This window comes from Amborella trichopoda, chromosome 10 (genome assembly GCF_054954075.1).
Source record: "Amborella trichopoda isolate Santa Cruz 75 chromosome 10, AtrichopodaSantaCruz75HAP2 v2.0, whole genome shotgun sequence".
Classification (NCBI taxonomy): domain Eukaryota; kingdom Viridiplantae; phylum Streptophyta; class Magnoliopsida; order Amborellales; family Amborellaceae; genus Amborella; species Amborella trichopoda.
The window spans coordinates 3,080,633-3,105,067 of record NC_142345.1 but is presented as its reverse complement, the minus strand read 5'-3'; the positions used below and the strand labels follow the sequence as shown (position 1 = coordinate 3,105,067).

Below are 24,435 nucleotides of genomic sequence, written 5' to 3'. Positions count from 1 at the left end.
CAAAATTATAACTGGTAGAAGTTTAGACGGTCCATTAATACCCCACTACTTTCAATACTTATTTTTGCATGGCATTTTGGTAATTTGCCCCAAACGTTTTTAACACCAAAAGTTTGAAACCGACAGTCCACCTATTATTAAAAACCATCCCAAACACAACAGAATCAATGGATATGCGTGTCCACATTTATATATAAATATATATATAGAGAGAGAGGGGCCCCTATTAAAGAACACTAGGAATCCTATGTGCAATGGATTTATGTTTAGTAATCCTTGGATTAACACAAAATCATTAGGTAAGAGGACGAATCATTGGTCTTCCACTCACATTTATAAGAAAATTGGTGGTCCTCTTCCCATTATTATTTGATCAAATTATCCATTTGTACCGTATATTTTCTCAATGAGAACAAAATTTCTATTATTTCCCACAAGGACAATATACTACGTGGGTCTCTGCATCAAAAGCAAAGTCTATGTCTCTCTCTCATGTTGTAGGACTTAAATATTGTCTCTTAGTTTTTTAATGTAAGTTATAAGGACACGGTTTTTTGTGAGTCGATGTAGAAATGAGTTTACCTTTTAAAAATCTATTTTTGAGATTGATTTTTGAATTTAATTTTTAAAAACATGTAGTCCCTAACATGTAGATCGTGAATATGAAAAGTAAATAAATTTTGAAAATTAAAAATAATAATTAGATTAAAAAAACGTTTGAATCATTGGTTTCGATCGTTTTAAAAGAGACTACCTATTTGCATCCATTCTTAGGATGGATGCTTTATACCTGGAGGATTGCAAAGGTAAAAATGTGGTCCTCGCTCCCATGAAACAATTTTCCAAGTTATAATCCTCAGGTTTTAATTTTCACAATTTAAAAGGAAATGCAAAGGGTGTCTTTTAGGGTTTTGGATGATAATGAAAATAACTTAGGTTAGACATTAAACTTTGGTTATATAGTTCAGAACTCCATTTTAGATTCTATTGAACAATTTTTTAGACCAAATTTTGACATAAGGAAAAAGTTATATACTCTATCAAAAGAAAACACCTCGGGGGTTGAATAGCGACCGTCCAATTTTTGGTTTGTTTCAGATATAAGTACTTCAGAACTCAAAAACTATTTTCACTTTCTAAACATATTCATATCATGATTCTGTAGTGGATTTCACCTCAAGAAAATCATCTTCAACATGTCTTAAGTATAAGAGATTTAAGCATATAGCGTGCTCCCACAGGACGACACTACAGATTATCTTGTTTAAAAGATATGTGAGAGAGAGTGGCATACTCCCACATGTCGCATATTATACATTTACTCCCTTGGGCAAATACATATATACGAGGATTCGTTCGATCCGATTTTTTTACTATCTCTAGATGAGTGTATTTGGAAAAAAAAAAAAAAACAAAAGGGAAAATCAAGTTCCGAACGCATAGAGTTGACCATCCAAAAATTAGACAATCTCTATTCAATCGTAGGACAAGTAGATACATGAAGTGCATATGCAATTTTATTTATTTATTGAGAATAGCCACTAGGCTGAGGAGATTACATTCGACAATGTAGGGTTTAGGGTCCTGTGCCTTTAAACGATTTTATTCACAAGAGTGAGTGCAAGATTTGCATACAATCTTTTTGACTTAGAAAGGTTGGGCTTGTTTGGTAACGAGTTCTTCTCGAAAACGAAAAGTGAAGGTTCCTTCCATCATTCCTTTCCCTTTCTGCTCCCCACGCAAAAAAAACCCTAGAAAAATGAAGGGTAGTTGTATAGTGTCACCCATGAAAGTAGAAGTTCGTTAAACGATAAATTGGCCCCCTTTCCTTGGTCATGAAAACATGAAAAACAGTGCTGCACAGTTGAATAGTGTCAATTTTTTTTTTTTTGAATAATTAAAAAAAAAAAAAAATCCATCCTTTTGTAGTGTAAAGGGTATTTCTACTCTCACCAAAGTTTCATGGAGAGTTTAAGTCCACAATTCCCATCTAGGGCTGTATAAAATATAAATCCTACTATATGTTCCTCTCTTGTATAAATTATATATGTTGTCTGTCCTGCGCAACTGCATGCTTTAAATAAATGGCTGGGATTGCTTCAGTCTCAATGTGACAAATTAGCCTCTCATTGTCTGATCAGACGACTTAGCGTATTCTATTTTTAATGATTTGTATGAATCATCTTGACAAAAAATTCCTTTTAAGACATGTCTATTCTCACAGGGGCATACCTAAAAAAGTTTTTCTTTTATAAAACAAAGTACCTAAAATACTCACGTAAGTTTTAGAGGTACTTAGTTATTTTACTTTATAAAAGAAATATTATTTTTTATATTTTGGGCATGCCCCTATAAGAATAGGTTACCTCAAAACTTTATATCAAGATGATTTATAAAAATCTTAAAAAGGACAGTTACAACATTTATAACTATCATTGGGATTAGACTAGCTATTGAATTGGAGAGGGGTTTGATCCAGTTTGAAATAGGCCGAACCATAAGTCGAATTGATTGATCTGAATTTTTAGAAAATAAGTGAAAAGATGGACAATTATCTTAAAAAGAAAGGAGCCATATTATAATTTTTTTTTTGACCTTATTTAACCAATCAAACCAGTGAAACCTAGATGCTTGAACCTGCCACATTCAGCCAAATATTGATTTTGAACTATGTTTTACTAAACCTAGTTCTTTCGTTGGACTGAACTAGCCAAGGCATCGATTGGAGGTCTAACCGGTCAAGTTAGCTTGTCTGTTCCACTCTTCATCTAAGTATCCCCGTGAAAAGTTAAAGCCAAATTTATCGACCATTGCCAAATCTAAGACGCATTAATGTTGGGAATGGGCAATAGATCTAGGGGATTTAGAGCTTTTTTGGATATCCTAAGTAAATCTTATTTGAGTAAGCTACTTTGAAAATCATATCTTCAAAAAACAAAAGAAAGAAAAAAATATAAAATGAAGTTTCGTGCTCCAAAACTTCTCTAAAGGATCGTTTGGATACTTGGAAATCTATTACAAGGAAATAGATTACAAGGAAATCTAGCATTTTCAGTGTTTGGATATATCTAAAGAGTAAGGAAATAAAAATAGATTACGCTACATTTCCCCATATATCGTGAAAACTATTACACCTGGGAAAGCTAAGAAATCAATTACTGGGCATGACGGGTAACTGTTTACGCTCCATTTCCCCAAATCCCTTTGCTGCTCACTCAGCCTCTTTTCTATGGCCCTCTTTGAGACTCCCTTCTTTGTGCTCTCTCTACAAGCAAGCCGTGTGGGTAACCTCTGCGAGCAAATTTGCTACATCTCTCTCTCTCTCAGAGCAACAAACTTGGAGCAACCTTGAGCAAAACTGCTGTATTTCTCTCTCTCTTGGAGCAACCTTGAGCAAATCTGCTGCATTTCTCTCTCTCTTGGAGCAACCTCTCTCACCCTATTTGAAGTCAGCATCTGTCTCTCTCACCGTGTCTAGGTAAGAGCAATTTATCTCTCCCTCTCTCTATATTAAAAAATTAAGGTTTTACCTATTTTTCTATGACATCAATCTGCCCTAAAAAATTTAGGGCTTTCATTTTTTCTATTCCCAATAAAAGTAGGTTTGGTGGGTAAAAGAATCTTGCAACAGTAAACATTTTATAGGCCAAAATGGTTGATTTGCACAGGTAAGATTAGCTTGATTTGGTTCGTTCTCTGTTACTCCAGTTTCCATAAAATCAGTAAAGTTATAGGTTGATTTGGCTCATTTTTGTTATTTTAGTTTACATAAAATCAGTAATTATGAAAGGTTTCAGAAATCTTGATCATGGGGTTATCACACAATAGTTACTAATATTTATTTCATAAGGTCAATCGGTTTTCTTTTTGGGCTTTGGTTATTTGCTAATTGCTTTTTGTGTGTGGGTATCTCTCTATGGAATTTCTTGTGAGATCTTTGTTTGATTCATCATTTGGGAATCTCTCTCGAGTTTTTCGAGCTCTTTTTCCGATCATTATATGGGCTATTTTTCTCTAAAATTTAAGAAATTTCTTTGGAGTTTAAGTTATATCTGATGTGAATAACAGTGAATTATTTTGATACTCTCTTATATGAATTTCGTTGCATTCTTTTTATAAACAAGGTGAGCTATAATCTTACCAAGTATAGGTAGCTTATTGGTAGCATAATTTATGTGTCACTAAACAGAATATGATACATGTTGCTGAAATTATCTAAGTATGATACATAATGCTGTTGAAATTAAACAGAGTATGATACATGTTGCTTAAATTGATTTCTCTATCTCTCTCTCTGTGCTTTAATTAGATTTATCTGCTTCTCTTTATGGATTGGTTATTGAGAAAATGTTTTGGCCTAAGGGACTGTGTGAGATAGTAAATACCATGAGTGCAAGGAATGGTGATCATTATACTTGGCAAGCTCTCTATATTTGGAATGGTAATTATTGATAATTTTATCTCTCTCTCTCTAGAATGGTGGTGATGTTCGTATTAGAAAATCTTTTTGGAATGGTCAGATGATGACTTTAATTCCGTATTTTAGTGGAATTTTGTGACAAGAAAGAAAGAAATGATAGTTTATAGGCAAGTGCTGGTAAAATGTTGGCAATGCATTTCCCATATTTCTTCCCAACATAACCAAATAGCAGCAATGTATTTTCCAAGTTGCATCTAAATACTACCCAAACAGTAACAATCAATTTGCAGATAATGCATTACGTAGTACTATATTACGTCAGTAATATATTTCGTCAACAATATATTTCCATGTATCCAAACGACCCCTAAGGGTATGTTTGACATCTGGAAAAACTTAGAAATTCTAGAGTTTGACAGTTGGAATATTTGTATCTAGATATGGAAAACATTATGTTTGATAACTTGTTTGGGATTCTAAAGGATTATGGAAACTTGGGTTTGATAAACCATGAAGTTTTCATGACTCGAGATTTGAAATTGATTTAAGTTTTGAGAGTATTTTTTAGTATTTCAATTTTATTTATTTTTACATATTGGATTAAGCGAAAGTTTTGGGGCACATACACTTTTAAGAGCTATATTAAAAATAAATAAAAAAACCAAAATAACAAAAAAATTTAGGAATATCAGTGATTTTATTTTTTTACAAATTATATTTATAATTTTTTATTGATGCACCTGAATGAGATGAACACACCCTCAAATTTTCATTTTGATGATGGTTTATAAAAGTAAAAATTTATCGAATAACCAATAAGAGATGAAGTATTTAACATTTTGCCCTCTTGCAACTATTCCAACACAAGACCGTGTGCTTTTGTATGAGTACATTGAATTAAATCAAAAGATATGGGAAAAGTGCTAAATTTTTCATCTCTTATGGATATCTTGATAAATTTTCTTTAAAAATATAAAAATAAAATGAAAAATAAAAGAATGGTAGGCTTCAATGAGAGGTATGCACTTCTTATGCTATGAGAATCATGCGCTTCCATGGTGGGGTGGAAGTGCGCACTTCTCATTTTTGAGGAGTACACAATTATTGGTTTTGTGCAGTTCTTAGTCGTCAAACTAGGAGCATGTACGATACCCTTGAAGTTTTGACTTTTGGCGCTAAAACTTCCTGTTTGAAAACACATCCTAAATCCGCTGACATCCCAATCAATACTAGGCCGTCCATTTTGAATGGACAGTGGATATGAAAGACTTGGAGATCCTGTGGAACTCGTAGTCAAATTCAGAGGACCATCATTTGGACTTAGTTCAAGATTTTTATTTTGCCTGTCTCTCACCCACCCAAAAAGTGGTTTTTGATACGGGGTTGTCTTAAGTCTAATGCTTGAAGATATTCTACTGTCGCGGGAGTAGAATGTTTATTCGCTCTGTTGGGTAAAACCCCATGTAGAATTAATTTTAGGACCCCAAATCTTGGAAATGTAACCTCTTCAACTTATAGATCAACGTTAATAAAAAAAGAGTTTCTTAATTATACCTTTTATGTACTTAAAACAACAATAATATCTCGAGATCAAATAGAGACGTTCGATTTTTAGATGGTGAGATCTAAGTATTAGAAGACTCAAATTTCTTTTTTTTTTTTCCACAATAATCATCTCGTAAGTTTGAAGTGGTTCCTGATTGAAAAAATCCTCCCTTCTGACAAAGGGAGAAGAAATAAACTATACTCCCGAGGGAGCATAGTATACGAGCCCTAGTCTAATACTGCTGAGGATGCACAAAGAGTTGTACCCTTTGTAAAAGAATACTACAACTGATAGACCTACCCAAAGGAAAGGACGTAGCCCAAGAGCACATACAGTGCATAGCTGATGTATAGGCAGTTGGGAACTATGATTTACATCCCTTGATTGTAAGTAACAAACGGTGGATGTCCTGGCAATGTACATACACCAAAATACACTATAGATGTAGCTTAAGTAATGGGATTGTATACCACGAGATCATTTATCATTATTACAAGGAAGTAACAATTAACTCTTTAACTATTAGATCTCAAACTGGATGACCTGGGGTATGTCTTGATGTTCAAATTTTTTTTTTGTTTATGAACTTTAAGTTTAGTTAATGATTACTTATAACTACTATAATTAAAAGAAAAATTGTTTCATGCAGGTTGGACTGCATTTCTACACTATGCGGTCTAGAGGTATAAAGCATCTATCTTAAAGATGGATGCAAATAGGTGGTCCATCTAAAAACAAGTGTAGCTAACTGTCCAAATGTTTTCCTGATATAATTATTATTTCCAACTTTCAATTTTTTTTTTCTCTTTTTGTATTCATGATCTCCTTGTTAAAGATTATATACGATCTAAAAATTAAGATCAAATTATATTTAAAAAATATATTTATTGTCAAGCCCGCATTTCTATAATATGCGGGCTGGCGCATAGAAACCATGTCCTAATTAAAATCTAACGTGATTGTGATCTTCTCTACTAAAAGTAAATGTCCTGTATGTTTTTCCTTGAATAATAAGGCTATTTGTGCCCCATTTGCTTATTTCGAACCGTAATTTTGGCTTTCCTGCCCACTTGTGGCTTGGTGGAGTTTCCTTTTGAGATCTCTGAAGATATGTTCCTTTGTTGTCTAAAATTTTGAATTTTGGGGTTGTGAACTTTTATTTTCGTTTCCTGTTTGGGTTTATTTGATCTAAAATTGGAGCAGTTGGTGAATCATTCACCCCATTTTTTTTATTTTTATGACATTTGAGGAACTAGTACTCAACTAGTTTGGAGCTTAAGCATTTTTACTCTCAAATATATATGGTTCACAATAAATCTGAATTCGACCCAAGATAAAAAAGAGGGAAAAGACCAAACACACACACAAACACCTGTGCCAGCCATGCATGCGAACTCATATACATGAAATAAGTTTAAGCCAACAGATTCTATGCTCCCTTGAGAGCATACTATCCATTTACTCCCTTAGGTAAAACTCAAATCTAGTAGCGATTTCAGGATCCCAAAATTTGGGAACTTAACCTCTTCAACACATTGACAAACTTCAAAAAAGAAAAATTTCAAATGTCACTCTATATACACACAAAAAAAAAATTGTTTAAATATTGAATAGAGACCATCCAAGATTTTGAGGATGAGATCTATGTGTAAGAAAAAGGAAAAATCAAAATTTCTATTTCAAAAATAATCATCTAATAATTCTTAAGTAGTTCCAAAAATTTAGACAAAAAAAAAAAAAAAACAAAAAAGGGTTAAGATGAAAAGGGCCAGAAGTTCAAACCTTGAATTTTTAAAAATAAGTAGCCTACTTAATTAATGTCTAGGATGTGGTTGTTGATGGTTGCGATGCAAGAATTCAATTATCATCAGCTTCCATTTGGAAAGTAAGAGGTGTAGGAAAATATTAATGCACTTTTCTTGTTAAAACCTGAAGTAAAAAGGCCATAATTTCAAGTAAATCCCACAAAAAACGTCATTTCCAAACATATTTACGATAGTTATTTTAGGGAGGAGGGAGAAAGAAGGCAAAAGTATATGTAAGGTATCCACTTTATACTATAGAAGGAAGGCGTACTTCAAAGCTCATTGGAAAAGGTTGTTTTGATGTTAAAAAATTGGTTGTTTTTTTTTCTTAGTTTTTCGTTTTATATTTAGTTTAGGGGTTCTTTTGGGTTTCTAGTTCTCTATAGAGTTATTTTGGTTTTTTTTTCTTTGTAAATATTTGAGGGGTAGGATTGAAAATTTATTTTTAAGAGATGAATGATTATTTTATTATTGATTAGGATTTCCTAGTGTACAAGTTAGGGTTTAGACTTGTTTTCTTCTATAAATATATTGTAATTATACCAAGAAAAAAAATGGAGTGGGAAGATTGGGATCTTATGAAGAGATCTTCAAGGGTTGACTTTTTACTGATTTTGAGAGAGGGTATAATCTCTTAGGCTTTAATAATAATAATAATAATAATATTATTATTATTATTATTTTATTTTTTTTATTTTTTTTCCTTTCTCCTTGCATTAATTAGTATCAGAGTTTTTCTCTACATCAATTGGTATTAGAGCTTCGAGATCATAGCCTTGTGATCTATAAACCATGATGCTTTCACAAACATTTACCACTCAAGTTATAGATCATATAGACCAATCATTTGTGAGATTCAAAGAAGACCTTAATAGAGTAGTTGATGCATATCAAACTTTGGTGGCTACAAATTTTAATTTTAGTTTTTGTTAATTTTATTTTTAAAGTTTGGGTAGAATTCTTATTTTTATTTATTAAAATTAATTATTAAAAATAAGATTTTTGGGGTTAATTTGATAAGTCGTTTTTTTATAGGTCCATTTTTTTATGAGCTGGGATAAATCAATTTTTTTATATGAGAGGGTTTAGAAGGTTTATATTAGGTTTATGCTCATCTTTTATTTGGAAGAAATCTTTAGAAAGGGGTTTCATCTTTTATTTGGAAGAAATCTTTAGAAAGGGGTTTCATCTAAAGAAATAATAATAGGAGGTAACATTTGAATCACGTAGATGGAAAAGAAAGATAGGATTTTTTTATGGTTATCTATTAGCAAGGAAAATGGGCTGAAAGAAGGTTTCTTTTGTTTTATTAGGACGAGGATCATCTAGGAGATTTAGACTTATCTTTTGGAATCATATGGGTAGGAGTTGAATTAGGTGTGAATAGGTAATATATTTTTTTGGTAATTGTCTTCTTTTAAGTTTTGTGGAAGCAAAAACTCTTTTAAAAGGATCGCGTGCATTGTAATTGGAAGGGAATGGAATTTTGATTAATAAAGAAAGTATTTTTTTGGAAAGAGAGGGGCCTTTTGTTGGTGATGTTTTTTGTCTTGTGTTTATGGGCTCATGTCGGAATACGCGTATCCGCATGTTTTGTTCTTTCTTATTGTGATTTCTTTTACGATTTTTATTTCTTTCTTAACATATTTTGTTCTTTCTTATTGTGATTTCTTTCACAATTTTTATTTTTCTCTTAAACGCGGTTATTTTTGCTAGTGTTATTTGCTGGTAAATTTTATACTGCGTCAAGTGGTATCAAAGCATAGCCGATTCTTCTAGATCGTTGTGTTTTTCGATTGGCCTCATGGCTTGTGGATAAGGTCTATGGCTAGGCATCAAGACTCAACTCATCCAGCAATAATAAAACCTCCGAGCTCTCCAAGAGATTTGAGAAGGCAGCTTTGACACACTATGATGATGGTAGTGAGTCGGATGCTAGTTTCAAGAACTCATTCCATACTAACGCTATGTGTCGGGAGCTTTATGGTCAAGATATGATCTATTTCCTCATGGTCAGTGAGGAAATTAATCTATCTAAGTTTGATGAAGTTGAAGAACGCATAGTTTTGGATTATCAATTGCAATCATTATTCTTGGATGTCACAAGTTACCCCATCTTTGATGAAGTTCTTGTTTTTATGGAAAACAAGATGAAAAGAAAGAAATTATCCAGGCAGCAATGATATCTAATTTTTTTATCGATGGAGAGTAGAGAATCAAGATATTAACTTGATCCTAGAGGAGATCCAGCCTATGGAGATGTATGATGAAAAAACTGATGTATTCAAGATCGAGCTTATGGAGATGTATGATGAAGAAACCGATGTATTCGTGGTGTGCCCCAAGGTGAAGTTTGAGCAATTTTAGCACGTTGATGTGGCTAAAAATCAACATACAACGATCATTTCCTCAATGGTTTCACAATTTCAGTACACCATCGTTGTGTCTTGTTTCACAATTTTAGTACACCATCGTTGTGTCTTGTTTCACAATTTTAGTACACCATCGTTGTGTCTTGATCAATGCAGTAACCTATAGATTTTTCAGTACACCATCGTTGTGTCTTGTTTCACAATTTTAGTACACCATCGTTGTGTCTTGATCAATGCAGATTGTTTTTTCAAGATTCAGGTTGAAGAATGCGGTGGGACTACTACAAATTTGATTATATCACATTTTAAAACTTGATGACAAGTTTTCTCTAATTAGGGGAGAGTGATGCATATCAAAATTTGGTGGCTACAACATTTAATTTTAGTTTTTGCTAATTTTATTTTTAGAGTTTGGGTAAAATTTTTATTGTTATTTATTAGGGTTAATTATTAAAAATGGGATTTTTTAGGTTAGTTTGATAAGTTGTTTTTTTATAAGTCTTTTCTATGAGTTGGGACAAATCCGAGTTGGGATAAATCTATTTTTTTATATGAGAGGATTTAGAAGGTTTATGCTCATCTTTTATTTGGAAGAAATCTTTAGAAAGGGGTTTCATCTAAAGAGATGGAATTGAAATGGAAGAAATCTTTAGAAAGGGGTTTCATCTAAAGAGATGGAATTGAAATAGAAATAATAGGAGGAGGTAGCATTTGAATCACGTAGATGGAAAATAAACATAGGACCTTTTTTTATGATTAGCAAGGACAATAGGTAGAAGGAAGGTTTATTTTGTTTTATCAAAAGGGGGATCATTTAGGAGATTTGGACTTATCGTTTGGAATCATGTGGGTAGGAGTTGAATTAGGTCTGAATAGGTAATATATTTTCTTTGGTAGTTATCTTCTTTTAAGTTTTGTGGCAGCAAAAACTCCTTTAAAAAAAGATCACATGCATTATAATTGGAATGGAATAGAATTTTGATATTGGAATGGAATAGAATTTTGATTAATAGAGAAAGTGTTTTTTTTGGAGAGAAAGGTCTTTTGTGGGTGTTATTTATTCTCTTGTGTTTATAGGCCCATGTTAAAATACTCGTATCTGTGTGTTTCGTTGTTTCTTCTTATGACTTTCTTCACGATTGTTATTTATCTATTAAATAAGGTTAATTTTGCTGGTGCTGTTTACCGATAAATTTTGTGCTCTGTCAGGACCATGATGCCGTATCAAGAGCACCCAATCGCACAAGAATCTAGGCTCTGATACCATCTGATGCAGTATAAAATTTATCGACAAACAACACTAACAAAAATAACCGTCCTGTTAAAGAGAGAGAAATAAAAATTATGAAGAAAATCACAAGAAGAAAGAACAATAGAAACAAAAATTATAAAGAAAATCACAAGAAGAAAGAACAAAACACGCGGATACTAGTATTCCGACATGGGTCCATAAACACATGAGAAGAAACAACATCTACAAAAGCCTCTCTCTAAAAAAAACTACTTTCTTTATTAATCAAAATTCGATTCCTTTCCAATTACAATGCACGTGATCTTTTTAAAGGATTTTTTGCTTCCACAAAACTTAAAAGAAGATAATTACCAAAAACAAATTACCTATTTATACCTAATTCAACTCCTACCCACGTGATCCAAAAGATAAGTCTAAAATCTTTTAAATGGTTTCCCTTCTAATAAACAAAAGAAACCTTCCCTCTACCTATTTTACTTGCTAATAGATAACCATACAAAAATCCTTTCTTTCTTTTACATCCACGTGATTCCAATGCTGCCTCAATTATTTATATCTCAATTCCATCTCTTTAAATTAAACCCCTTTCTAAAGATTTCTTCCAAATAAAAGATGAGCTTAAACCTAGTATAAACCTTCTAAACTCTTTCATATAAAAAAAAAAACAGATTTATCTCAATTCATAAAATAACATACTTATAAAAAAACAGTTCATCAAACTAACCTTAAAAATCATATTTTTAATAATTAACCTTAATAAATAAAAATGAGAATTTTACCCAAACTCTCAAAAATAAAATTAACAAAAACTAAAATTAAAATTTGTAGCCAACAAATTTTGATATGCATCAGTAGTACAACAAGGTTTACAAGATACACTTAGTAGAATGCAATAAGAGGAACAAGAACATGAAGAGGTAAACGATAAAAGACATTAACAACCCAAAAGTGCTATAAATTTCGACAATCAATTATAAAGAAGAAGGTACGCTTGTTGTAATATGTAATATCAAGCTTAAGTTTGTTAAAATTTAGAGTTTTTTTGGAGGGACTCTTTGTATCCATTAATATATGAATATATAAATTTGTCTAAATCTAAACAAATAACATATTATTAGAATAGAAAGAAATCACAAACATCTAAACTATACCCACACTTACCATGAAATATAGGATACTGTACCTACCTTTCCTTTATATAATACATGCTTTCTATAACTAACCTCATAAATAATATACACTTTCTTTAACATTCCCTCTCAAACTCAAGGCCTTGTGAAAGAAGGTGATTGCCATGCTCAGATTTTTTGAGAATTTTTGTACTTTTTATTTTTAACACTTTTTAGCTTGGCTGCACTCAACCCGACTCGAGCCGAGTAACTCAGACTTGGCTCAAGTTTATCGGCATGACCATGATACGAGTCGTTGTTTTATTGATGGCTTCAAATTTTTGTATAACAAAATTTAGAGTTTGAGTATGAGAGAGAGAGATAGAGAGAGAAAGAGGGCATTGTACAGAGGTCAAGATATGAAGAACGTTATGTAAAGAGAAAATACGGAGAGAACAAAGACTAGTAAGGAAAAATATTAAAAACTTGAGAATACAATTTAATTTCTATATCAGTTAGTATGTCCTTGAAAAAAGTCAAAATATTTCCAAATTGCTCGTATGGGTGTTGGAATGCTAGAGCAGTACGTTAATAATTTTACTTCAGAATAGCCTATAACTAAATGATGATTGGGGATAAAATGATCAAAGTGCTCCATTATTTTAGGTTCTCAACCTTGAATAAGGCAATTTAAAAATTTTGATTTTTTTTTTTTAGGGATGTTCCTAATGGATATAGAAATTCAAAAACATACCTACAAGTGTAATTCGTAATCTTTTGACCCGTTTTGTAATTTCAACCCTTTTTTTCAATATTTCCGCCCCCTTGCCTTCCCCCCACACAAAAAATAAATTAAAAAAAAATAAAATAATAATAATAATAATAATAATGGAGGCTAAACCAAGATTCGAAGGAACTTCAAGAGAGAAAGAAAGCCAAGCATTATATATATATATATATATATATATATATATATATATATGATGTAATCTTCTTTAATATTGGTGTAATTGAACAAGCATAGCTATTCTATTGCAAAAATTGTAATATCCACAAATGTCGTGAAGCTGCTTTGCACAAAAATAAATAAAAGGCCCCAATTGGGGTGAATTTGACTCTTTGATCAATATTTCACACTTTGATTTTATCTTAGAGATTGGAATCACATTTCATGTGAATAAAAAGAAATTTTGGATAAAGAATTGTATACAATGAGGCGATTTATTTTTTATACAAGAAAATCACAATCACTTTTATTCATTGGGTGTGAAATTCAATAAATAAAAATATACCACAACACTCTAGATATTTTATTTTAAACCGTGTCTAAACAGTGACACATCCTCAACCACAACTTAAAGGGCAATCATATTGTGAGACTCACATGGTATTGATTAGCTTGCATGAGGCCAAAATAATTTAGAGAAAAATGTAAACTATACGATCTCTTGCGTCCCCAATTCTATGCATACAAGCACAAGCCATTAACATGGACCCTCTTAAATCTACATTTTATGCCCGCATGTTAATGGTGCAGTTGTGACATCTAATCTCTCTCTCTGTATGTGTGTGTGAAAAGAAAGGATGGGTGCTTTGAGAGTGGTTCTCATGCTGGTTGTGTTTGGTAGCTGTTTGTGAGTGTGGGGTGAAGGGCATGGAATCCGAAGCCCGTCCAGGTATTTTACATCACCAAAAAAAAGAAAAAAAAAGTTTCGAAACATGGAAAATAATTAGGAAAACAGTCTCGTGAGGGAGAATCCCGAGTATTTTAGATCAGTCTTTAAAAATCTCCAGCTTAATTTAGGATGCTCCTGAGACAGACCAGATTCTATGGTGAAAAACCCTGGAACTGCTTGGATCCCCCGGTTTTTCTCAAGATTTCATCTTAAAATTCTAGACCAGATTCTATGGTGAAAACCAAGGAATTGCTTGGATCTCCTGGTTTTTCACAAGTTTTCATCTTACTAACACTTCTACAGTCTGACTCAGGCTCGGGACCATGACGAGTTCGAGTTGGAGCCAACTTTTTTTGACTCTCAAAAATACAGTTAAAGATGTTTCAGTTTGAATGGATTAGTTGTTTTTTGTTAAGGCATTTGTGGGATTTGGAACTTAGTGTTGCAATTGTCAATAAAATGGTCAACTAATAATCAGGGTTGGGCTTGATTGGCTAGTCATTGATGATTGTAGCTTCCCACTCTACCATGAGAAGAAAAAGAGAAGAAATAAAAACCATGTTTGAATCCCACCATGCCTTTCATGATATTTGTTTTTGTCTATTTTGGGGTGAGTCAGTGGGGAGAGGGCCCTTACCCTTGGTAGGAATTGAGCCTAGGATATAGCATTATAAATTGTCAAACGTTAACTATTTAAGCTTTGGCTCTTTTCCTTTTCATGATATTTGTTTGTTGGGGAATTGTACCAAACATAGAGGAAACATCTTGAGGAAAAAAAATAGAAAAAACAAAAATAAATAAAATAATATATATATATATATATATATATATATATATATATATTTCAATGCTTCGATAACCTAAGCTTTTCAAGACTAACTTGAAAGGTTCAAACAATTGAACTCCCTCACTGAAACCAATATGTCTATCACTCAGTGAAAGCCCAAGGATACATGAGTAGTTCTTAGTAGTGTTCAACTACACAGGCGAGCCAACCTGGAGTTGACAGAGTAACTTGGACTTGTAGCCCTTGGAGAGTTCGAGATGGTCAAGCTTGGGGATATTGAAAATAAAAAAAGGAAAAAAAAAGATTCTCTAAGCTGCAAGCTATAATGAATAGTATAAGCTATTAGCTCCCAGCCGTCAAATAAGAAAAAATTGAATCTGGGCCAATTTGACGCTCACAGATGTCCGATAGTATTTGAATTTTATTTATTTTTCTACAAATCCAAATCACTATAAATTTTAGGTGTGTGGTCTTCAAAAATAGGTGAATCTATGAAAAGTATCAAAAAAAACTTTTGCATGAAATAAATTGATTAAAATACCCTCAAAATCTTTTGGGGGTAATTTGGTTAATTTTGTTTTCACGAATTTTTTTTATTTTTTATTAGGTGCGCTTTGATGAGAAGAACATAGCCTAAAATTTCAAGTGATTAGTATTTGTAGAAAAAAATTAAAAATTCAAATACTATCGTACATCCGTGAGAGTCAGATCGGCTACAGAATGACCCAGATCAATCTCGGCCATTCGCCTATAGGGATAGAGCAGTGACTCCCATATATATATATATGAGATTGTGTACATCTTTTGTATATCTTGGAGATCCTATTTTATATATCTTTTGTATATCTTGGAGATCCTATTTTATAAGAAAGACATCCTTGTTAAACTAGAAATAGGAAAAAGGCCACGCGTGGCTCTCTTGGGACTCTCCTCTATAAAGAAAACTTTTGTAAAGAGACATTATTTTATAAGAAAAAAGCCGGAGCAAAGAGGGTTAGTTCTTTAGTCCTTAGGTGGGTATTCTAGTGAGACAAAGACCATGTTTTAGGGCTTGACGGAGAGCTTGTAATACCTTGTATGTACGTAAATCTTTGAGTTTCTGTTCTTCTATTTTTTGGCACTATTTTTCTTTCTTTTATTTTTGTTAAACCTTAGTTTTATCCACAACAATTGGTATCAGGTATCAGAGCCTTAAGGTTGTTTAAGAACCTTGTTGGGCATTATTTTTGCCAAACTTTGATTTCATCCTCTAAAATTGGTATCAGAGCTTTAGGGTTGTTTAAGATCCTTGTTGGGCATAAGGTTTGTGACAGATCACATATCTTTGAAGATGGTTGGAGGAAGTTCAACTAGATATGAAATTCCAAATTTTGATTGTTCGGATTTTTCAACTTGGAAATTAAAGATGCATGCAATGTTGGTGAAAGATGGTTGTGTAGTGGCTTTAGAAGGCGTAGAAAATAAACCGAAAAAGATGGATGATGAAGAAATTGATGAGAAGGATAAATTTTTCAAGGTGGAGATGTTCCTAGCGCTTGATGATTCTGCTTTGTTCAATTTTTTCTCAGAAACTTCCACGAAAGATTTATGAGACAGGCTGAAAAATACTTATGAAGGTAAGTCCCTTCTTATAATATCAAGATGAGTAATAGTCCATCTTTGCAAGGGCACTTAAATGATTTTAATGCCTTGATTAACAAGTTGATGTCATTGGATGTAAAGATTGATGAAGAAGATAACGCTGCTATTTTACTTTGTTTTATGCCGAAATCTTGGGACGTATTAATCATGAATCTCAGTAGTGCAAAATCTCTCGAATTTAATTCCGTTGTTTCGAAACTTATGATAGAGGAGTCTAGGCAAAAGTCTGGTCGGGATTCATTTGCGAATGTGTTTGTAGCACATGGAAGATCAATTGAGAGAACTATAGGTAGAGATCAGTCAAATATTCAAATCAAGAAGGCATAAGAAAGTGAAGTGTCGGAGTTTTGGAAAGCTAGGTCAAGGCACAAAAAGGGAACCAGGAAGCTCCTAAATCTGGTGCTAATGAGAAGCCTAGTTCAAGTAATTCTCAACGAAATCTAGTAGAAGATGTTGACTTTTCTGAAGATGGGGAAGTTTTGTCAATGGATAGGGAGGAAGTGTTGCAGTATTAGCTACTTGATTGAAGTGTGTCATTTCACATGACTCCACATAGGGTTAGGTTCTATAGGTACCAACCATATGATGAAGGTATTCTTTACATGGGAAATAATGACTCATGTAAAATAATGGGAGTTAGAGTTGTAAGAATCAAGATGTTCAATGGAGGCATATGCACCATCCCAGGTGTCAGACATATACGGTTCTTAAAAAAAGTCTCATGTCCTTGAGAAAATTTGATGAGCAAGGTTTCAAGTTTACAGGTGAAAAATGATGTCAGAAAATTTCAAAAGGAGCACTAGTGGTTGAGAAAGGAGAGTGAGTAGGAAATTTGCACATGCTTGTTGGTGAAACATTTTTGGGAGAGGCCGATATTACAGAGGTGAATGCTATCATGACGTGACATGCACGTTTGGGTCATATGAGTGAATGCGGACTCAAGGTACTTCTCGATAAAAACCTTCTCCCTGATTTAAAATATTTTTATTTAGATTTTTATGAGTCATGCTTATTTGGAAAGCAGGACAAATTGTGATCTGTTTTATTCACTGCTAGAAGTACGAATTTTTTGGAATTGATTCATTCAGACACATGGGAATCACATATATTTTCTATGGGGAGTGCTACATATTTTGTCACTTTTATTGATGATTTTTTAAGAAAATAGTGGGTTTATATGTTGAAAAGAAATCAAATGCCTTTAGTTGTTTCTTAAAATTTAAGTCAATAACAGAAAATCAGAAAGGCAAGAGCATCAAATGTCTAAGATTTGATAATGGGGGAGAATTTTGTTCTAATGAATTTAATAATTTTTGTAGTGAGTATGGTATTGCCAGGTAGTTGACAGTTCTTGGAACACCTCAGCAAATTGTGTTGCCGAGAGGATGAATCGTACGATTAAGGAACGTGCTAGGTATATGTTGAGTACTGTCGGGTTAGAGCAGTACTATTCGTATTGCTTGTTTCCTAATCAATATATCTCCTAGTTTTGCTATTGACTACACGACACCAAAAGACGTTTGGACAGATAAACCTGTTGATTATTTTCGTGTTTTTGGCTGTGATGCATATTCTTTGATTCCAAAGACAAAAAACTAAGTTGAATGAAAAATTCAAGAAGTGTGTTTTACTTGGCTATGTTGATGGCACAAAGGGGTACAGATTGTGGGATCCTACTGATCACAAGGTTATAGTTAGCCGAGATATTATTTTCAATGAAAATTCTATGTAGAAAAAGAAAGAGTCAGATGCAAAAGCTGTTGAGGTGGAATTCACCCATGAGAACTAGCAAGATGGTAGTCAGGACCAAGAACATGAATTTGTCCAAGAGCTTGTAATCCCTTGTATTCTCAATGCTGACATGATGTTTTTTTTGATTAGTGGACGAGAACTTTGTGACCCCGTGGACATAGGCAACTTGCTGAACCATGTAAAGTTTTGTATTTCTCTTCTTTTATTTTTTTGCACTATTTTTTTTTCCCTTATTTTTACCAAACCTTGGTGGGTGTGATTCATTCTCTCAACAATACCATTTTGCTGAGGGGTTCCAAGAACTATCAACTGCATAGAAATACTATGTTCATTACAAAAATTATTAAATTCACTAGAACAAAATTCTCCTCCATTATTAATTCTTAGACACTTGATGCTCTTGCCTTTCTGATTTTCTATCAAGTCCTTAAAATTTTGGAAACAATGAAGGCATCTGATATAGTACGAGCAATGGGAGCTTCATGTTTTTTATGGTTAACACCAGACCTGATATAGTGCAAGCAATGGGAGTTGTGATCAGTTATATGGAAAATCCTAGCCATGATCACTGGACCACTGTGAAATGGATCCTTCGGTATTTGAAGGGAACTTGCGATGCTGGTATTTGGTATAGTGGAATAAATTTGAAAGTCATTGGTTATGTCGATGCCGACTTTACAAGTGACTTGGATAAAAGAATGTCTACTACCGAATATGTTTTTTCTTTGGGAGGTAGTGCAGTTAGTTGGTTATTAAAGTTACAGTCTGTGGTGGTGTTGTCTTCTACAGTGGTTGAGTAAATGTCACTTACTGCCCCGTAGACATAGGCAACTTGTCGAGCTACGTAAATGTTTATGTTTTTGTTATTTTATTTCCCGACACTATTTTTCTTTCTTTTATTTTTGCCAAACCTTTGTTTTATCCTTTATTGAGGAAGTATAAAAACCTTTCCCTTTAGCATATACACTTCCTTTGTATAATCTTTCTGGTGGATAAGAAACGCCAGGGACAATCATGTTATGAGACCCACATGGTATTGATTGACATGAATGAGACCAAAATAATGAATAGAAAAATGTTAACTGTACATTGTCTTGTGTTCCCATTCTATGCATACACAACCACAAGCCATTAATATGGACCACTGAAATGTATTGTTCCCATTCTATGCATACACAACCACAAGCCATTAATATGGACCACTGAAATGTACGTTTTGTGCCGGCATGTCGTGGGTGATTAGTTGTGCCATCTAATCTCTCTCTCTGTTACTCTGCCATGTAATTTCTCTTTCGAAATCACCTACCCAAGACAAAAATAATAAAGAGAAAATGAATGGCATTACTGTGAAACCAACCCCCACATGGTCCAGACACCACCTTTAACAAGTGGGAATATACCCTCAACTATGATGGGCTCCTCTTCGCTGCCAGGGCAACCTTATGCTGCACAGCCTACTCATTCTCTCCCTCTCTTTCTTTGTGTGTGTGTTGAAAGGAAAGGATGGAGGCTTTTCGAGTGGTTCTCACGTTGGTTGTGTTGATAGCTGTTTGTGAATGTGGGGTGACGGGCATGGAATCCGAGGCCGGCCGAGGTATTTTACATCACCAGAAAAAAAGAAAAGGAAAGAAAATCTACTTTGCGAAAAGGAACATAGAAAATAATGAGGAAAACCCTCTGGCAAATGAGAACCCTAGTATTTCAAATCAGTTTTTAGAAATCACTTGATTAATTTAGTACTCGCCTTAGACAGAACAGATTCTATAGCAAAAACCCTGGAATTGCTTGGGTCTCTCGGTTTTTCACAAGTTTTCATCTTATTCAAAATTCTACAGTCCGACTCAAGCTCGGGACCCTGGTGAATTCGTGTTAGGGCCGAACTTTTGTTAACTGTCTCAAAAATAGGGTTAAAGATGTTTCAGTTTGAATGGATTAGTTGTTTTTTTGGTAAGACATTTGTGGGATTTAAACATGACTTAGTGTTGCAATTGTCAATAAAATGGCCTGACTACTAATTAGGGTTGGGCTTGATTAGCTACTCATTGATGATTGTAGCAACATGGCTCAAGTTTGATTTATTCTGCTAAATATGGTCTCCCACCCTACCATTAAGGGAAAAAAAAAAAAATTGAACAAGAAAAAAACATTGTTTGAATCCCACTATGCTTTTCATGATATTAGTTTGTTGGGTAATTGTACCATACACCGACGAAACATATTGAGAAAAAAAAAAGGAAAAATGTTAAGGCTTTGTAGCCTGCATGGGCTTTTCAGGACTAACTTGAAGGTTGAAACGGTTGAACTCCCTGACTCAAATTAATATGTCTATCACTGTGCGAAAGCCGAAGGAGACATGAATAGTTCTTACAGTGTTCAACTACTCGGGCAAGCCAACCTGAACGCGCCTGAGTAACTCGGGCTCGGAACCCCCAACGGGGCTGAATATCCCGATTAGTTGGAAAACAAAATAAATAAATAAATAAATATATATATATATATATATATATATATATATATATATATATATATATATATATATAATACAAAATTATTTAAATTATTTTTTTTTATATTTTCTGTCATTATGGTAAAGATTGAAAAATCTTCTGGCACTGAATTCTTATTTTTATATTTTTTTCTTGTTTTTTTCATTATTTTTAAAATACCACTGTCATATTTTCAACATCTATTTTTAACTTGAAATATATTTTTTTATTATTTATTTATTTATTTAATTTTTTGGGCCAAGCAACTCGGAACTCGGCACGAGTTACATTCGCTACTTGGGCTCGGCCCATGGCTATGTTCCGCGTGTCTTGTTTTCCAACACTAGTTCTTACTTTTTTTTTTTTTTGGGTAGATCCGTGGGGAGTACAGGCCCTACCCATTTTTACAAATAATTTAGCAGATTTCGAATGCGTCAATGGGAATGGAAACCTAGACCGGTAATTGAGGCTCAAGTAGTGCTACCACCACGACCTCAACCTCATTCTAAGTTCTTATTGTTTCATATGATGAAGAAGGCTTAGTGCTTAAAACTAAATAGGTCTTCATCTCATCTTTACTATAGCCTGTGAAGAAGACTTCTTGCTTAAAATAAATCCAGTCCTCTCTCTTTGGATGTTCTTCGATCCTACATTCTGGTCCTCGTTTGCAGAAACATTTTGATTCCAAGTGTATTTCTTTGAGCTCTCTATTCCCTCTTTTAGGGAAAGTATATAATGAGACCATTTACCGTTGGTGCAAGATGGTCACAATTAATCTTGATTATTGGATGTGAAATTTGTTGGCTGCATTTATTTTATTTGCCAAACTCAAAGTTTAAAATAAATTTTCTCAAACTTTGTGGCACACTCAAGCTATCAGATTTCACATCGGATGGTTATAAATAATTGTGACCACCTTGTACCAAAAGTAAATGGTTTCATTGTATACAATCTCTCAGTTTTATACCTATTTCTCATTCTCCATATGTTCTCTTCTTGCAGGTGTCACATGCACATGCTGCCGTTCATCTTGGTGCTATCTGTCAAGTCCTCCACTCTGCTTTTGTGCTGATATGTGGGAATGCTGCCCTTATTGGTGTAAAACTTGTTCGTGCACTGGAGGGGATTCGAAAAGGACACAATGTCAATGCTTGGATTCCTTCGAACGTTTCCCACCGCGTTGTCCGGATCAGCAGTCTGGTTTATTGGAATTGAAAACCATCTAAATCTGATATGAATGGCAATCCACCAGTATAAATAAATGAAAATATACAAAGAGACTATTTATCTTAACAGGTCACAATCATTTTTATCGGTCATATTTCAAATGGGGTCGTAATAACTTGCGAGTGTATTACTAACTAGACTCAAAGTTGGAAATAATAATAATAATAATAATCTTCTAACTTTGTGACACTCCATGCTATCCAATTTGACATCTAATGGCTAGTAGTAATTGTGATCTTTATGAAAAAAAGATAAACCGTATCGTAGTATACAATCTGATAATAAAATCCATCTAAATAAATGGACGAATAGTCATGGTATATAATCCCAACAAAAAAATTAAGATTGTAAATCCTCACTTGTCTTTGTGACACAATTTATGTGTGATTTGTGGGGAAGAGTCATTTATGGTATTTGTTTGCATGTCTATTGTAAAGTTTTGGTTTTCTTGACAAAATACAAGGGCAGTGATCAGTTGGTTCTTTATCTTAAACCTTTCCCTTATTAAGAGTATATGCAATTTAACAGATCTGCACGCACGCAGTGGATACCCCATTTTTGGTAGAGCCAATGATTTCTTCCATTATTTAAAAGCCAACCATATTGGCTAAGATGGGACCATAAAATAATTGAGAGAAAAATGTCAAATGCATCAACAAAGTTGTGACCCCTAATCTACACATGCCCAGCGTGGCACAATTAACTTGCGGGCATGAATGCACGTTTACATCCACAAGAGTGCACCCCACAATCTGTCTGCCCATCTTCACGGGAGCGAATTGTACACTTCCTCTTACAAGAAAAATAGATACTTAAAGCGAATCTTTTGAACAAGAGAATTTTGGGCTTCAGTTTAAAATTTCGCATGAGAATTTGCTATAAAAATAGATTGATTTTTTAGTTATTGTATTGCTATTTTTTACAAAAGTTGAGTTTAGAGTTGCTAAGGACTTACAACCAATGGTTTAAAAAACGGATCGGTGACCCGGATTGGGCACCCAAAAAACCGATCCGGATCGGTGAATCGGTTATCCGGATCGGGAATCAGGTGAATCGGTCAGAATAAAGCTTCAAAAAAATCCGAAAAAATTATTAAAATTCATTATAAATATTGATTTTTAGGAATTCAATAAGAAATTAGGGTACTCCATTAAGAATTGTGCGATTAAAACAAAACACATTCAAATGAAGTTGAAAATTAATGAAAAAAAATAGATTTTAATGAATCGATTTGTGTTGAGGGGTATTTTTAAAATTTTATGAAAAAGATGGGAAAATAAAAAAGTATCATTGACAAAAAGAAAATTAGTTTTTACCTTAATGTAAAGAACATTAAAATAGTATTGAAAAAATCGTCTTGACCAACTCTTTTTTTAAATATAAAATGAAGAAAAGCTTAAGTTATGAATAATATAGGCCCTTCTTTTGTCTACTAAGTAGTATATGGTTTATTGGTTAATGTGTCTAATAATAAAGGACTTGTTTCAAATTCGAATCCCGTGGTGAATCAATGACGAAATGAAATTGAATTCTAATACATCTATTATCAATTTGAAGTAGTATTGTATTTAAAGTTTAAAATATCGGTTGATCACCAAAATCGCCCAAAACTGAAACCGGCCACTGGCCGGTTTCAATCTAACTGAACGGTTATTGGTTAGCTCGATTGGTTTTACAACCACATTAATTTACACAATAAATTATCTTTCTCTAAACCAAAAATGGAAGCATTCACACAAAAAATTATCTATCTCTAAACTAAAATATTTTAGACCTTGACAACGCCCAAAATGACAAAACTAACAAAGAGGTAATTACAAACTCATCCAAGGGTCAAAGCAAAGAGATGATGGCGAAAGCGCCGTGGTGATCAAAACAAAGAAACAATCATAAATATACCATGATGACCAGAAAGATCCTGACAATGACAATGGTGTCCCTGGAGCCAAAAAACTCCCAGTACCAAAAGAAAATTAGGCACCATAGAGTTGATGTTGAATTAATTCGGCTTCATTGTCTCCATGTATATAGGAAGAGAGCAAACTACGTGATTGTACCTAATGCTCAAGTCTAAAGAGTTTTGGACTCCATTTCTAAGCCTAGACTGCCCAGCCCGGTGAGTCAATAGGCACTACAAAGTATGTCCCTCACATGGACCACATTTCTGCTCGAGTATAGTGTCACTATAGTACAGCCATTGTCTTTACATGCTCTCAAGGACGTTAAAGCAACATATCCGAACATGGATCTGACAAGCTATTAATTTGTGGTGCTAGCACGCACGCCTCTTAGTCGTACATCGTGCTCTCGAATCCCATTCATAGCTTCGAAAACCTAACAATTTAAAACCCAGGTATGGGTG

General features: G+C 33.5%; 1 long non-coding RNA gene across 1 annotated transcript; it reads left to right on the top strand.

Moving 5' to 3' along the window:
- Positions 1 to 19,806: 19,806 nt before the first annotated feature.
- On the top strand, positions 19,807 to 22,267 carry LOC148780005 (uncharacterized). Its single transcript, XR_016043121.1, has 2 exons — positions 19,807 to 19,954; positions 21,849 to 22,267. It is a non-coding gene; the product is annotated as an uncharacterized LOC148780005 (long non-coding RNA).
- The last annotated feature ends 2,168 nt before the right edge of the window (positions 22,268 to 24,435 follow it).